This window comes from Macrotis lagotis, chromosome 4 (assembly GCF_037893015.1).
Source record: "Macrotis lagotis isolate mMagLag1 chromosome 4, bilby.v1.9.chrom.fasta, whole genome shotgun sequence".
NCBI lineage: Eukaryota > Metazoa > Chordata > Mammalia > Peramelemorphia > Peramelidae > Macrotis > Macrotis lagotis.
Window position 1 is genome coordinate 213,854,443 of NC_133661.1, and position 15,887 is coordinate 213,870,329.

Genomic DNA, 15,887 nt, shown 5'->3' on the forward strand with positions numbered 1-15,887 from the left:
ATGGAGGCCTACAATACAGAACAAACTCTTATACAAAATTGTACAGTAGTATAATAACAATTTTCCTTTTAAAAAATTGTTTATAGTCTTTCCCTCAGGTTTTGCATTTCCACACTGTTTTTGAAATTAAAAAAAATTGGACAGAATGATTGTGAAATGGTTTTAATTTATTGAAGAGAAATTTAATTGACAACCATCAGTCTTGCCAATTTGTACTTATGCTGGTTAATATGGACCATTGTAAATCACACAGGAACTCCTTGGATATATCTTATCACAGTCCATAAGGATCTCTTGGTAAAAATTCCTTATACAAAGTAGACTCTTTGTCTGTGTGTGTGTGTGTGTGTGTGTGTGTGTGTGTGTGTGTGTGTGTGTGTGTGAAATTATCTTGAATACCATACATATGAAAAAGTAGTCAATTTTTACATTGAAAATATTGTGCCAGAGTTGAATAGATGTATCTGTTTATAGAAGGTTTTTGACACTCACTGAGGAGACTACAGAATTTTGAGTCAGAGGACCTGGCTTCCAATTCTAGTTCTGCAAATTACGGGATGATGGCAATACACTTTAAAGGCACTGGGGCTCCATTTCCTTTTATGTAAAGGGCATTGGGCTAGGTGACATTCTTTATGGAAGAAGGAGGCCCTATTAATTCTTTTGAATTCTTTTGAATTCTTTTGAAACACAATGTCTGCCATTTTTATTCTCATTTAGCCCCATCAGCTCTGCCTATGACCTGTTCTGATATTGCAGAAGTGAGGTGAGGTCCGTATTTTGAAATTTCTAGCAATTCAATTGAAGACACGTATAAGACTAGTTTTTCAGGACTTTTGTTATTTCTGAAAGAAGCTCCCCCCCCCCTTTTTAACTTGGGAAGCAATGCTTGTGATAGCATAGGGGAAGTTGTCAATGTTTAGGATCAACTAGTTTTGAGAAAACTTTGTAAATTTAGGACTGAAATGAAAACTGTCATTTTTGGATTTTGGAAGATTACTAGAAAGAACTGTCTGAATCTTAGGTTTTATTTTAATTTGGAAAACAGAGAGAATTCCATTTATCCTTATATTCTTATAGGGTTCTAACAAAAATCAAGTCCTCTCTCTCTCTCTCTCTCTCTCTCTCTCTCTCTCTCTCTCTCTCTCTCTCTCTCTCATGATTCCCTGATGTTATGGTTCTTTTTGAGAGGACCAACTGTTGTGTTATGCTAGGGAACACAGGTAAAAAATATTATCCCTGCCCTCAAGGAGCTCAGTTCTAAAAAAAGGAAAATAACTGCACTCACACAAGATTTATACAGATTAGATGAAAGATGATTTCAGAAGGAAATCACTAAGTCAGGGTTGGAGATGGAAATTTCTGAGTCAGTAAAGAATCTTGGGAAACCAGGAAGTGGAGATGAAGGGGGAACATTCCTTACAGGAGACAGTCAGAGCAAATGTACCAAATTAGGAGTTGGGGTATCCTGTAAGAGGTACAGAAGTGGACCATTGTTACTGCATCAGAGAGTATACTAAGGGGAGTAAATAGTAAGAAGAATAAAAGTATAAGAAGGATTCAGTTTGTGAAATTCTTTAAATGTCAAACAAAAGATAATCTTTTATTCTGCAGGTTTTAGGGCACAACCAGAGTTTATTGAGTGGGGCAGGTGACATGGGCACGCCAGTGCTTTAGAAAAAATATTTGAACTCCCAGTTTTCTTCTTATTATTGACAGTACTATCATATTCCTCCCAGATATGCCAAACTAGCCACTAGGCACCTCAGGGCCATCAGCAACTCCTTACTCACATTCATTCCATATATTCAATCTGTTTCCAAGTCTTATTAGTACTTTTATAATACACACAGTCTTTATTCTTCATTCCTAGAGGTGTCACCCTGATGTAGAGATTTATCATTACATTCTTGGACTACTATAATCACCTTCTGTTGGGGTTTTCAGCCTCAAGTCTCTCCCCAGTACACTTCATCCTCTTCTCAGCTGTCAAAATGATGTCCCTAAAGCATAAGACTGGATTTGATGACTTCTCAGATTTCTGCCAAACTGAAATCTAAGATCCTATGAAGAAAATTAAAAAGAACTTCTCTTGAAAGGTATTATGATAACATTATAGCAGTATGGCTACATAGTACTAGTAACATAGATATAATTTTTATAGTATTTCAAGGTTTATAAAGTTCTTTATACAAAATTACCTCATTTATTTCTCACAACAGAGCAATAGAATGTAGAGTCTTTGAGGGTAGGAACTAGTTCATTTTGTCTTTCTATGCATAGACCTAGAGCAATACCTGAGATATAGTAGAGGCTTAATAATTTTTTTGGTTGACTGATGCTATTATTATTGATGCTAATTTTCAGATAAAGATACTAAGGCCAAGAGACTTTATGGAGTATCATACAGCTTTCAGTTCCTGAGTCAGTAGTCAAATCTATATATATAAATCTAAATTTCCAGGTGGTTAGAACTCAATTGAATTCATAACCCCTAGTTTACAAGACCATGAGAATAAATCAGTCTTTTCCAACATTTTTGGGTCTTCCTGGAAAGCAGATAATTCATGTATACAGTTCCTCTTCAGATATCCTTGGGGTACTGAGGCTTTTACAGTTATAGGGAAGGAACAAGTTTCAAGGCTACTTATTCCATCAAGTTATTTTCTGTTAGATCATCTTGATGATGTAACCCTTGATTCATCTATCGAAATGGAATTGAGTAAATTACAATACTTTATAGGTAGTAGTGTAAATAAAAATAGAAGCTATTGTCTCTCTGCCATAATCCTGACTTCCTATTTTTTAGCATAAACCTTCATTATACCTAGTAGTACTCCAGTGAAAGTTTGTTTTCCTTTACATATGACTTCAGATTTTGTTTTAACTCAATCACTTTTGATGGCATGTAATATAGAAATGTATCTTTTAAAAAGAACTTTGAAGTATTTTTCTCTCCGGTGCCTGTTAGGGTTGGGTAGCTAGTGTTTAAACCTGTGATTTTATTAGATTATTAGATTATTATTAGACTATTAGAAACAGGGTAAGGGGAAAAATCTGTAACTTTCAATACTTAAGAATTATCCAGATACACTTAGGAGCTAGGACAAATACCTCTGATGACATAGCTGGTATAAGCAAAAGTGGGATTTGAATTCATGCCTTCATGAATCCAAAAAAATCTCTATCTGCCATGCCATACTACTTATTTTTAATTTTTATTTTAAAAATCGATCTTTTGTTTTTATATAATTTTTTCTGAATATACTCCTTATCCTCTCCTCCCTCAGTGGGTTCAATCTTTAGAACAAAAAGTTGAAAAAGTAAAAACTTTTGTAATAAAAAAAGGAAAATATTAGCAACACTATTCAACACAGTATTGAATCTGATCATATATGCAATATTCCATGTCCATTGTCCCCCATCCCTTCCAAGAAAATACTAAATTTCATTTGCTCTACTTTTAAGTCATCACAATTAAAAAGTGCTGTTTCATTTTTGTTTTTTTAAATTTTCATTATGATAGTTTTCTCTTGCTAACTTCATACTTTATCATTTCATATAGATCTGCCCATGTTTATTTTTAATTTTTTTTAGCTTTATTCTATTCTTTTACTTTCAGGAGTCACAATTTGTTCAACTGTTTTCTAACCAATTTTCTAAATCAATAGCTACCTTGTTTCTAGATCTTTGCTACCTTCTCCTCATAGTGCTATGAATAATGTATTACATATGGTTACTTCTACTTTTCTTTAAAAGAATCTCTAAACGTAGTAAATATCATGAAAACCCATGAGAAGAAGAGAATGGGAAGTTTTTCTAAATTTTGTGAAAATGAGGACAAACTTTCCTAAAAATAACTAATATTGCTCTTTAAATGATATCCTTTGCATATCTGAGTTTCTCCAATTGTGTGTTCTCAGACTATGTGATTATTAGTTAACTACACATAGAAATATCAAAATACTGCTGAATTTAAATAATAGGAAAAAAGTGTGTGTGTGGGGGGAAGTGGCTAATTCCCATGTAGCCACATTAGAGTATTAGGCACACTGGGAGGTGTGGAATTAGAAAATTATATGGCATACACAGTGGTGATATTCCCTTCTTTGCCTAACCAATGTTTTTGCCTAACACTTTTGCATCCTTGTAAATCTTTTCATTCATGGGGGATTACCTGCCAAGAGAAATGAAACTGATAGTTTGAAAGGAAGTCAGACAGTGTTGCATTGGCCCAGGGCAAAACTATACTATAATCAGACATTAGGAAATCCACTTACAGCTGCATTTCAGTTTTCCAGTCATTAACATGCAGTTGAACAGTTTTATGTGATTCCAATCCAGTTGTCTAGTCAGCTGTTTGATCATCCCTTGTCCCTAATTTATCCTTACTATTATCTGTCAGTGTAGAATACTGGCATTACTTCTAATATGAAAGATTCTTAACACCCAAAATTCATAGCAATTCATAGCTTTAATATGTCTGTTTATCCAGATACCCTAAATTTTTTGATAGTAATTCTTTTAAAAATTTTCATTCCTAGAGTTATTACAATACTTACTTTGTACTTTCATGAAGTTTCTATAATATATGTATGCATATACACATAGAAAGATATAACTATGTGTGTGTGCATATATATGCATATATATATATACACAGAAGCTTAAATTTTTTCTTTCTTTTAAAGATTATTTTAAAAAAACTCAACAAATTAAGCTCTACACAGGAATTGAATATTTCTTTGAAAGTTAATATTTGATGTGCTAAATGATAATACAGTTTAAAATTGGATACTTTGTGTTGTAAATACAGTTAAATGACAAAGAATCAGGATGTTTTAAGAACTTTAAAGTCTCATTACATTAATCTTAGACTGGATATTCTTTTATATGACAGTCCATTTGTCAACGGAAATAAGATTACAACTTTAGAAACAGTAACTTGCAAACTTAAAAGTCATTTGATATGAATTATATCTTTAGCGCATTAAGGAATCCTCAAGCAAGGAAACCAAAGATAGAAAATATTGGTTCAAATTTCCAGCCACAATAAGTGTGAATATATCTACAATTTAATAAAAACATATAATGCAACTTCTCTGGGTTTAAATGTCTTGAAATTGCTCTTGGAATGGGCACTTGTTTTCCCATTATTGGCCACTTTAATCAACTTACTTACTAGTTGTCTCATTTAAAGATCACTTTATAGGACCAATGAGCTACATTTGAGCTCTGCGCTCCACTCCTGCCTGATGCAACAACACAACAGTTTACATATTTCTGAACTTGAGCTGAAAACTGATTTAAAAATCCATATGGACAATCCAATTTCCTTGAAAATATATACACACAAGTCTGCTCTGAGGTGGCTAAAATGAAATAAATTTCGTTTTAGGAGACAGGAAGAAAGCCAAGACTGAAAAGCAAATATCTTGAAGTAAATGGGCACTTGCAATGACCAAGATCGAAACCCATCTCTCCCCAGAGGAAATTAGAAGAGGGCAAGGAAGACAAGCATTGGAAAAGTAGAATGTTTGTGCTTTTCTTTCTAGCAGACTGCATTAAATATTCAGCAAAAGAGGGGGATCGGTTTACATTACTCTTCTTGTTTCTCATGTATCGGCTGACAGGTGCTGTAAACATACATAGACAAACATGGTCCTATACTTGCAATGCTCCAATAACTTGGGATAGAAATACCTTAATTTCTTAGAGTAATTACAATGAAATCTTTACAGACACAATTCATTTATATTGGTGAAGAAACAGGAGCATCTTCTACAAAGATACACTAGAAAGAAAGCTCAGGTTATCTCTGACCTTTGATAGACTTTGATTTTTCAAGGAAATATATTCAGAGAACTTGTTTCTTCTCTTCCCTTGGCTGTTTTTGTGATATTTCAGTTGTGTCAGACTCTGTGACACCATGTGGGGTTGAGATACTAGAGGGCTTGTCCATGTCATTCTCCAGCTCATTTTACAAATGAGGAACTGAGACAGAGAGGAGTCAGTGACTTGTCTAGAGCCTCATAATCAGTAGGTGTCTGAGGACAGGAGGCTAGTTCCCCAGTCAAGAAGATTTGGGTTCAAGGGTTTTCTCTGGCTCATAGTGACCATAGGCAATCTACTTAACCTCTTATTTCCCTAGGTGACTCAAAGAAGACTTTTAACTTATGGAGGAGTTGCTGATTTGTGTTATTTCTATACCAATGAATTCACTTCAGGCGCAAACTGGAAAAAAACATGACCCATGTCTTACAGAGGCTTCATTGAGAGGCCAAATGTAAAGATGAGTGTGAAGCAGTTGACCTAGGTTAAAAGATGGGAAGTGGCACTTAAAATGTCCCCTCATTTGTGTTTAAGAAATGTCATGGTAAATAAATTATGACTGTTTGCACTTAGTTTAACTGTCTTCTTTTTCTACACTATAGGCAGCTATTTGGCTGAGATAGTATCATTCTGGGATCTAATCACACACTACCTTTTTTCTCACTTGAATTGTACTTTTGGCTGTCACTTGCTCTTTTGAATAAAGGTTTACATTATTAGAAGACATCATAATAGCATATCTCCTTTTCCTGAGTTGATATACAAATCAAAAAAATGGATAAGGGCGAGAATCCCTTTGTCCCTGGAAAAGTGTGCCATCTGCATTTAGCTTATGATATCCGGCTGGGAACAAAATCCAAGCATAAGGAAGTCGTTAATACAACCCTCAAGTTACACTGTAAATTCAAGTATTTTAAATGCTTTATAATAGTCAAAGCCAGTAAAAATCGACCCTGTATATTTTTATTTCATCTCTGTTGGATCATATGATATTTAATAATTGGTTCTGGCACCTCGTTGCAAATTATTATAACTTTGAGATTCAACAGTCCTATTGAACATATGGGCAGCACAGCCTCAGAACATATATATGATACATCCTATCAAGAGGGCCTTCTGTCTTGTTTTGCTTAGCTTAGAAGGGTCAGGTAAATTTTGTTATGTAGTCATGTGCTAAGATTCGGCATTCTTTGCTTTGCAGAGGAAAAGCTGAATGGAATGAATTCTTTCAGCTGTTAACACCTTATTAGTACAATCAAAAAAAAAAAAAAAAAGAATAACAGTACCTGGGACAGCAATTGCTCTACCTAGAATGTATCCTGTTGTTCCTTTGGGCTTTAACTAAAACAATTAAAACCCAGTCCCTGATGGAAAAGCAAGTATTCCTCAATATGGAATCCCTACCTCTTCCATCTCTTGGTACCATATCCTATCCATGTTTATTTGGATCATTAGTGGGAGAACTTCCAGAGGCAGAAGACTTCATGCTAATGAAAATACTTTGGATAATGCTTCCAGGTACAGCTAATAGGACATGGTACAGTCATAGGGAATAGGGAGCTGACCTGGATTTAGCAACATCTGAATTTAGTGTGCTCTAAGACATTTAGTAACTGTGTGACCCTGGGCAAAACACAACTTCTGTTTTTTTTTTAATTTCCTTTTCCATAAAATGGGATGATAATAATAACACTTATGTGATAGGTTTATTGAATCAAAAGAGATAATATTTGTAAAGCATATTGTAAACCTTGAAGTTCTATATAAATGTTAGTTATCATCATCATTATTGTTATTATTAATCATGGGGAAGGCAGAAAGTTGATGGTAAAAGACAGTTGACCTGAAAGAATTTTCATATTGTTATATAATTTAGTGGTCTTCATCCTACCCTCATGCCCATTTTCTTCCTACCTGCATTCACATTACCACTATGAGACAATATTACAGAAAACATTTCCATTCCACAGCCCATTAAGGTTATTTCTTATGTTCCTACTGCTTTGCCTCTATATCTTGCCTGCATGCTTTGATTTTCTCTTGTATTATTTCACATTAATTGCCATATTGTTTATTGCCACATTCAAATATACTATAATATGGGCACAGTAGCAATAATTACATAGTAAGCTGTCCTTAAAAAGAGACATTGGGATGAGGGTGGTGGGTGGGGTAGGAGAAAGGTTATGATTTATACTTTGTGTTGACATTGTAGAATAGAGCTGGTTCAATTTCTTCTGATTTCTCTGTAATACCTCTACTAATCTCTCTCTGTTTGTCATATAATTAGTCATTACTGGAACTACTAAGCTGAAAAGTTCATAGGGGAGGCAATGGTTAAAGATTTTTTTTTTCGAATTCTGCTTTTCCATTGCTACTGTGTGTGACATTTAAAAAAACAACAACAATATATATGTGAGGATGTAACTATATTTCCATGTAAAAGAAATATCAATGTCTCATATTGCAACATTCACTTTTCCTGTATCCATGCCTCTTTGTCTTTGTACAAATATAATTACAAATCTAAATCTATTTTTGATGGAAAGATCAATAAAGAAGAGGCACAGAGATAGAGACATTTCTGAATTTAGCTTATATATTAATTGCATTTTGAAGCCATTGAAGGTATTTCCTTGTTCTCTTTTGTTTAGTTTTGCCAGGACCTGCCCTTCAGTGAGCTATCTTACCCTCACATGCGGAGCTAATGTTAGGAACCTTTTCACTTACTTTGTCACTTTGCCAATATAAATGCCTGGAATCCCTTTAACACTGGTGAGCAGTAAGTCAGAGCAATACTGAGTTCCTAACTGGGGATCATGAAAAGGTCTTTAAATATAGATTCAGGTCTGCCATCTGAGTAGATTTGGAAGGAAAACTCATTCCTGTTGAATTGTTTCATATTGTGTCAGACTTGCTTGTCATGCTTTGGGCCAGTAGGTGGAGTGCTTGCTAATAGTAATTGAATATACAAAACTTGAACTTAATATAAGTGGAAGCCACTTTTCTTGTTATAAACTGTTAAAATCATATTTACACTGAAGCCCTTCTATGGATATAATTAGTTGAAAAAATGTTAGAAGGCCAGAGTTCTAATTTATTCAAGCCTATAACTACATGAAAGAAAATAGAGGCAAATTATGTCCAGGAGGACCAAACACATCATATGGGCTAAGCCATAACTAAAGATATGGATCTTGGAACATTCATTAGAATTTGGCAATGCTGAAGAGAGACCTTATTTACCACCTCCACTATTTCACTCAGGTGCTTAAAAGATTTAAGTGTACTTGATAATTTGCATATGGAAGAGGTTGTGGGGTAAAGGATTTATTGCTGCTTTTTTTAAAAAAAAAGTCATAGACTTTTCTTAAAATTCAGTAAATTCAGCACCTTTGGAGAGTAAGGTTGCAAGAAATGCCATATAAATGAAGCGTGATTTACTCCTAAGAATGGCTGGTCCCCCCCCCCAGAAAAAAAAAAAGATTTTAGAATGAATTTAAAAGCTGTAACTTGAGACTTGCTAACTATATCACTCTAAATCTATCTATATCACACCTAAAGATGTTAAAGCAACATTTAAAACTCCAAGGAGAAAACAAGAAACAGAATTTAGAAAGCAGGAACTAAATGAAGTGCTGAAAAATCTGTTTTTTTAAAGAATGCAGGTCACATGATGAGATGTAGGTAAAAATATAGAGAATATACAAACCCTCATATATATGCATATACGTATTTATAAATGTACCCATATATACATCTCTGTACGCACACACATATATACATATTATATATGTAAGACAAGCACAGACACTTCCTTCACAATATCAAGAGTATTTAACAGACCTGATCATGCAGTACTCAGAGAACATCAATTGTGTGAGTTGGAGTTTCTACTTTGCCCAATAGGTATGCAGAGCTAATGAAGTCTATAGTGATAAATACAGAAAGCTTAAAATGGAAGACCAATGAGTTGAAAATTTTATTTTCAGTAGCACTGTTAATTTTCCTTCAAATTCTATTTTTGTCCTTTTATAATATCATGCTCTTATTTTGCCCTAATGCATCTGTTAAACATTGATAGAGCTTGTTTGAAACAATATGGTATCTCATTTCATTTTATCTTCTCTCATCATCATCTATATTTCTATATGGTTTGGAAATGAAGCAATGGAGGACCACATGTGATCTCTGGTAAGCTGAATTCATCAGCTGAAGCTCTATTTGGTAAATAATGCTTTGAAACCTGTGGTTCCTTTAGTCAAACCAAGCAACTGTTACTTACTGATGCTTCAAATAATCTTAGTAACAAGAATGTATTTCTGTCAGGGGGAAAAAAGAGAAAGAAAGGATAGTGCTAATTCAAAATTTGAAAATTGTGGTTTTTCTATTTCTCCTCTGAGGGGAAGAAAGAATGTTTGTGTTTATTTCCAAAAAGGAGCTTAAATAAGATTATGCTGGAATTCGGCCATCTAGCTCCATGAAAGTGACATAAACTGACTAAGTTTGACCAAAATAAACTTTGGCTCCCATACCCAAGTAAAGCAATTTCCTCAAATGTATGTATGTATGTATGTATGTATGTATATATGTATGTATATATATATATATATATATATATCTGTGTACATATATTATGGATAAAATGCATTTAAATAGGTAAGTATGTACATAGACATTTAGCATTGGGCAAGTCATCAGAAATTGGTGATAAGTGTGTTAAAAATGTATAGATGTGACTAACATTTGTAATCCAAGGTAGGTTATGTGAGAATGGGATGACATGTCACAAGTGTTTGTTCCTAAATCATACCTATTGACTGAACAATTTCTACCCAATTTCAGCTTCACTGGTTGTCATTTTAGTCTTTATTTTTTTTTCTTTTACTAAGCCTCTGAGGAGATATACTCGGCCACCCTTGGCGGTTTTTCCCTCCATACTCATTTATCTTTTCTGATCCTGAAAATGTCATTGCTTATGTACACACTTAGCATATTTTTATTCCTCTATTTTGGGAAAAATATATTTTTGAGTTCACTTGCTTTTTTGTCAGTTGTCACTCATTCTACCTTGTTTTGCTTGCTTCAGTATGTTATTTCAACTTATATGTTGAACCGTGTCATTCTCAGCCAATGTGCATTCTTTGATGGGAAGTATGCAATAGACTTTACTGAGAAAGAGAAAAGAAAAGTGTTAGCCACTGAGCTCACCAAGATTACAATCTTTCTTAATAGAAGCTGTTGATAGATCCTGCACGACTCCTCACTTGGGGTGCGGACTTGGAGAATGAAGTTCTCTCTGCACACAAGCATAGCAAAATATTTTGGTGAAAAGTAATTATCAGAAATAGTGACACTAGTAAATTAGTTAACTACATTTCAGCATGAAGCTTGAGTTACCCCTGCCCATTCTTGTTCCAGGCCCATCTGAAATCCTCAATTCAGCTTAATGATGTCACAACATTTGCCAGGCTGTGGGCATTGAAGAGAAGAGAGAAAAGTGCTTCTACTGAATCAGGGCCCCCTCCTCTCCCTAAGAACAGTTAAGCAGCCCATCTGTCTCACTCACACTGAAACTGTTATCTTTGAAACATCATTCTATTATTATCATTGGTTCCTCTCAAAAAATGTCCTTAATTTTTAGACTGTGTTTCGAGAATCAGGTTTTCAAATTCTCCCAGATATTGTTAATCCATTTTAAATGTTGATACTGAAATGCCAGGAGGCAGTTCATTTCAATAGGATAAAGCCCAAGGACTGTATATCACCATTCATTTACCCCAGGGTAACCTTTTGTGAAATACGGATATCCTACCTTTTTTTTTTTAAGAAAATAAAAGGGGGGGGGATCACAACAAAGAATCCAACCCCTCCCAATCTCTAATATTTTTCAAAGTGTGAATTGAAGAGGACTTAGAGACAGATGGGTCTGGATGATCAAGTTACCTGTTATAGCAGCACATCTGCCGGGGCAGTCAATCACTGTGATGACTCTGACAGGTCGATGGAGCCTGAGTAAGAAAGGCTAATGCAGAGAGAGGAACGACGGAGGAAGGGCTGCCCTCCTGCCTGTCTCTTGGGTTTGACTGGTCTAAAAGCTGTACTTGAATTTGCTCTGGTTAAAAATCTGTCTGTCTGTCGAGTGCAGACACTAGATGGAAGATTTGGGTTACCGAAAAATAAAAAGAGAGAGCCAGCATATTGAATACATATAACTGGGAAATGATTTGATTAGCACTTTTAAGCTGTCAGTCAATATTTGGTTGCATGAGGTGGGGAGGATCAGTAGAGAAAGGAGGCAGATGATTTTAAAAGTACATCTTTTAAAATTATTAAGAATCATTAAAAGGAGAACATGGTTAAAAGGCATTCTGATGCTTAGCTATTTCAGTTTATTGTAGGAAAACAAGCCACCGATAGAACAAAAGCAAATGGAAGAAAGTCAAATGACAAAACTAAATAACTTTATGAGTCCATTCGACTTTATTTTATGGCTATGTTTAATTATTCTCCCTCCCCACCCCTAGTCACATTTGTTCAGTTCAACACGATGATCTAGGCCTCAGAGTCATATAACTAGTTCTCATAAGGCAATATTGAGCAAGGAACTCCCAGGTTTTACAAACATTATGAAAATATGTGTTACAATTAAGTAGAGTGCTAATTGTATCCCCTTTTATGACATGTATAAATGCAGATGTATTTTAAGACAAAAGAATCTTAAAAAATCTTAACTCCTCCCAATGACTAATTAATCAGAAGCTGAAATTATAAATGGAAGACAAAAAAATTAAATAAATAACTCCCACCAACAACCAGATCCCAAAGAGATATTAAATGCTTTAAATAAACTCTTGACATTTAAAGAGATAAAATTCCATTTCTAGATGTGAAGCAATTCCAAAAAATGTTAAGAACTATCAGCATCTAGGAAATGAAGTTAAATTTATGTCCACTATATAGAAAGCAGATTTTCCTTTATGAATTGGGGGTGGAGGGGTGGGAGACAGAAAGATAAGCATTATTACCCTACTGCAGAACTACAGTGAGCAAACATTGCTGAAAAAAGGGCAAAATGTTAATACATGCAGAACTGCTGTTACTAGCGATTTTCTCCACAATGCAAAACTGATGGGGATCTGTGAAAGAGCCATTAAACAGATGCGTTGCTTTTCAATACATTCTTCAAGTATTTTTGCTCCGGCATCCACATTTTTAGTAAATGATGCTGAATGTTTTCAAAATATTACTACATTGGCTTTTTACTTGATTTTTTTTAAGTGGACTCATATTTAGCAGCAGATGGTTTGAGATACCAGAACTGAAATGGAGTTAGTTATTTGGGTTCAGAACACCAACAGGATCTCATACAATCATCTATGGGATAGTAGACACCATTGTTTATTTTTTTAATTAAATCAGAAGCAGATACTTCCTATATTTGAGCTCCATCTCATTATATTAGATATAATATATATATATATATAATAAAATGTTAGAATTTTCAAACTTTTAAAATACAGACTTTTAGAATTACTAAAATAGGTATTTTCTGTTTTGACTTACATTTTGTAAGTGATATCTATTTTGGAAACAGATTTCTGGGAATTATTTTATTAATGATGACTGATCTATGAGATACATTAAAGAAATGAAGGTTATATTTCAGTGATCTATGTCTTCCCCTCCTCTACCTACATTCAAGGAAATAGTATATTTCTTACAATGGGAGCTGAAGCAGAAATTAAAACCTGCATAAATTTCTTACAAAAAGAGAGGGTAAAGAAAGGGAAGGATCATTTTTTTTCTCTAGAAAAATAGAAAAACAAAAAAGTTTATAAAATTTCTTTGTAAAATAATTTTTAAATAAGAATTTTAATCTTGGAAATTTTTTAAAAATTGTGAGTTTTTTCTAATTCTCCCCTCAAATATATTTAAATGATTATTTAGAATTTTCCTAAACTCTTATTCATCTTAATATATTTATTCATCAATGTTATTGAAAAATGAGGGGATGAAATGAATTAAGAAGTTGACTTCAATTCTTATGTCAAGGTTGCTAACACTCTAAACTGCTCCTTCTGTACTACTAGCTAACTTGTGAAGAGACAAGAGTGCCAACTACAACTAGGTTTGCTCAGCCTAGGCCAATTTGCTCCTCTAGGCCCTAGAGTCTGGAGGGAGAGTGTAAGTTAGTAGGAAAAATACTTCAGAAAGTAGCAGGAATAAAAAATCCTGAAAGGGGGAGAAGATTTCAGCTGTTTCAAAATAAAATAATGGTGAAGAATGGCCTATTTCTACACAATGAAGGACAGGATGACAAGAGGTTTGGGATAAGGTCAAATTCATCCATAAATCATTTTCATCTGATAAAGCAAAGATGAAAGTCTTAGATGAGCTAATGTTCCATGAGGTGAATATTAGAATTAAAAAAATGCAGAGCTCTGCTGTTCTCCTGTTTGTACCAGACACGAGAATATTACTATTCTAATTTCTTTGACCTTTATCAGTAGACAAAAGAAGGACAGCTAGGTAGTACAGTGGATAGAGCACTGGCCATGGAGTCAGGAGTACCTGCGTTCAAATCCCATCTCAGACACTTAATAATTACCTAGCTGTGAGGCCTTGGGCAAGTCACTTAACCCCATTGCCTTGCAAAAAACCTAAAAAAAAAAAAGTAGACAAAAGAACACCAGTTATACTGATGCATGAGGAAGAAAATCTACTAGAGTAAAACATTTGTTTTTTATTCCTAGAGTAAAAATGTTTTCAAATATTAAGAACATCATGAAACCATGGGTCTCTAGTCATAGAGGCATGAATATTTTTGTCAGCCATCATACAAGACAGAATGATAAAACTGATAAAGATGTTAAAAACATATCTTGTCTAATTTATGTGGCATGTTTCTGGATTTTAATCATGGCAAACAAGAAATAATATTCCTTCGCAGTATTACAGAGAGAATACTTTGAAAGAAAGTAGGTGGAAACCAATCTAACTTTTGCTTTGGGCCTTTTATGAAGTTTTTACTTCTTTACAATTTTGTTCCATAGATTGAGAGAAAAAAGTGTCAGAATACTCTGAACTAGGTGTGGACTTCATTATTATGATCTTTTCTCCTTTTTCTTCTTGCTCACCTCCTTCTCCCTTTTTTCTTTTCCTTTCCTTCCTTTTCAACTCTTTTCTTCCTTCTCCTCCTTCCTTTTTTTCCTCCTCTTCTCTTGTCTCCTCCTCCCTCTTCCTCTTCTCCTTTATTCTTCTTCTTCCTTCTTTTTTCCTCTTCTCTTCTTTCTTTCTTCCTCTACCTTCTCTCCCTGTCTTTATATGGTTCTTTCAGGTGTGTATTAACTCCCCATAGCCACATGCAACAGAAAAATAGCCCTCTCTTAGCAAACTGCATTTATCCCTCTTAGTGAGAAAATGTTTAAATATTGCTGCCTGCTTGATTAACTGTCTACCTAGAATTTAGAGACAGTGTGAGATCAAAAACAGTGTATTGTTTCAAAGCCAATATAAATCACATTGCCTTTTTAGCTCATCATTGCCTTTTCTGCCATTAGTACAATAGTTATATGGGAAGAACTGATCATGTTCTCAGGGATGGTAAATGTAGACAGCAAAAAGCCCCAACTTGATACTGTGCTGGTATGCTGTAACCGAGCTATTTTTAATATTTCCTTGTAACTGATTTGTAAGTGAATTGTGCTTAGGCAGTGTCAGAACTTTCCTGTCAGCTACTTTAACAGCAAAGAGATAGCTTGATGAATTATTCATTGAAGGCAATTTTCTCCTAGTCACTGAGTCATCAATCATAGTTGCCTAAAGAGCCTTGAATTGGCCAGCAGAGCTCTATTCACAGGTAGTGTGATTTAGGGAATGGGAGCCACATTCATTCTGACAAGTCAGGTAGCAATAAGTAACGGAAGGTGTCTCCTTTACAGACTGCTAATGAGTCACCAAAACCGTATACTATTTCCAATTCCCTTTTTTGTTTTTTCCCCCCTTTTTCAAAATATCACTCAGAATTGTAGCCATAGGGTGGTTTTGCCAAA

At 34.4% G+C, this 15,887-nt stretch overlaps 1 long non-coding RNA gene across 1 annotated transcript in view; it reads right to left on the minus strand.

The window, feature by feature from the left end:
- Positions 1-1,394: 1,394 nt before the first annotated feature.
- The window catches only part of LOC141520298 (uncharacterized), a 111,769-nt gene continuing 97,276 nt past the window's right edge, over positions 1,395-15,887 (minus strand). The window contains exons 4-5 of the long non-coding RNA XR_012477581.1: positions 11,044-11,131; positions 1,395-2,064 (exon numbers count right to left, since the gene is read on the minus strand). This is a non-coding gene — a long non-coding RNA (uncharacterized LOC141520298). The remainder of the gene's footprint in view (positions 2,065-11,043; positions 11,132-15,887) is intronic.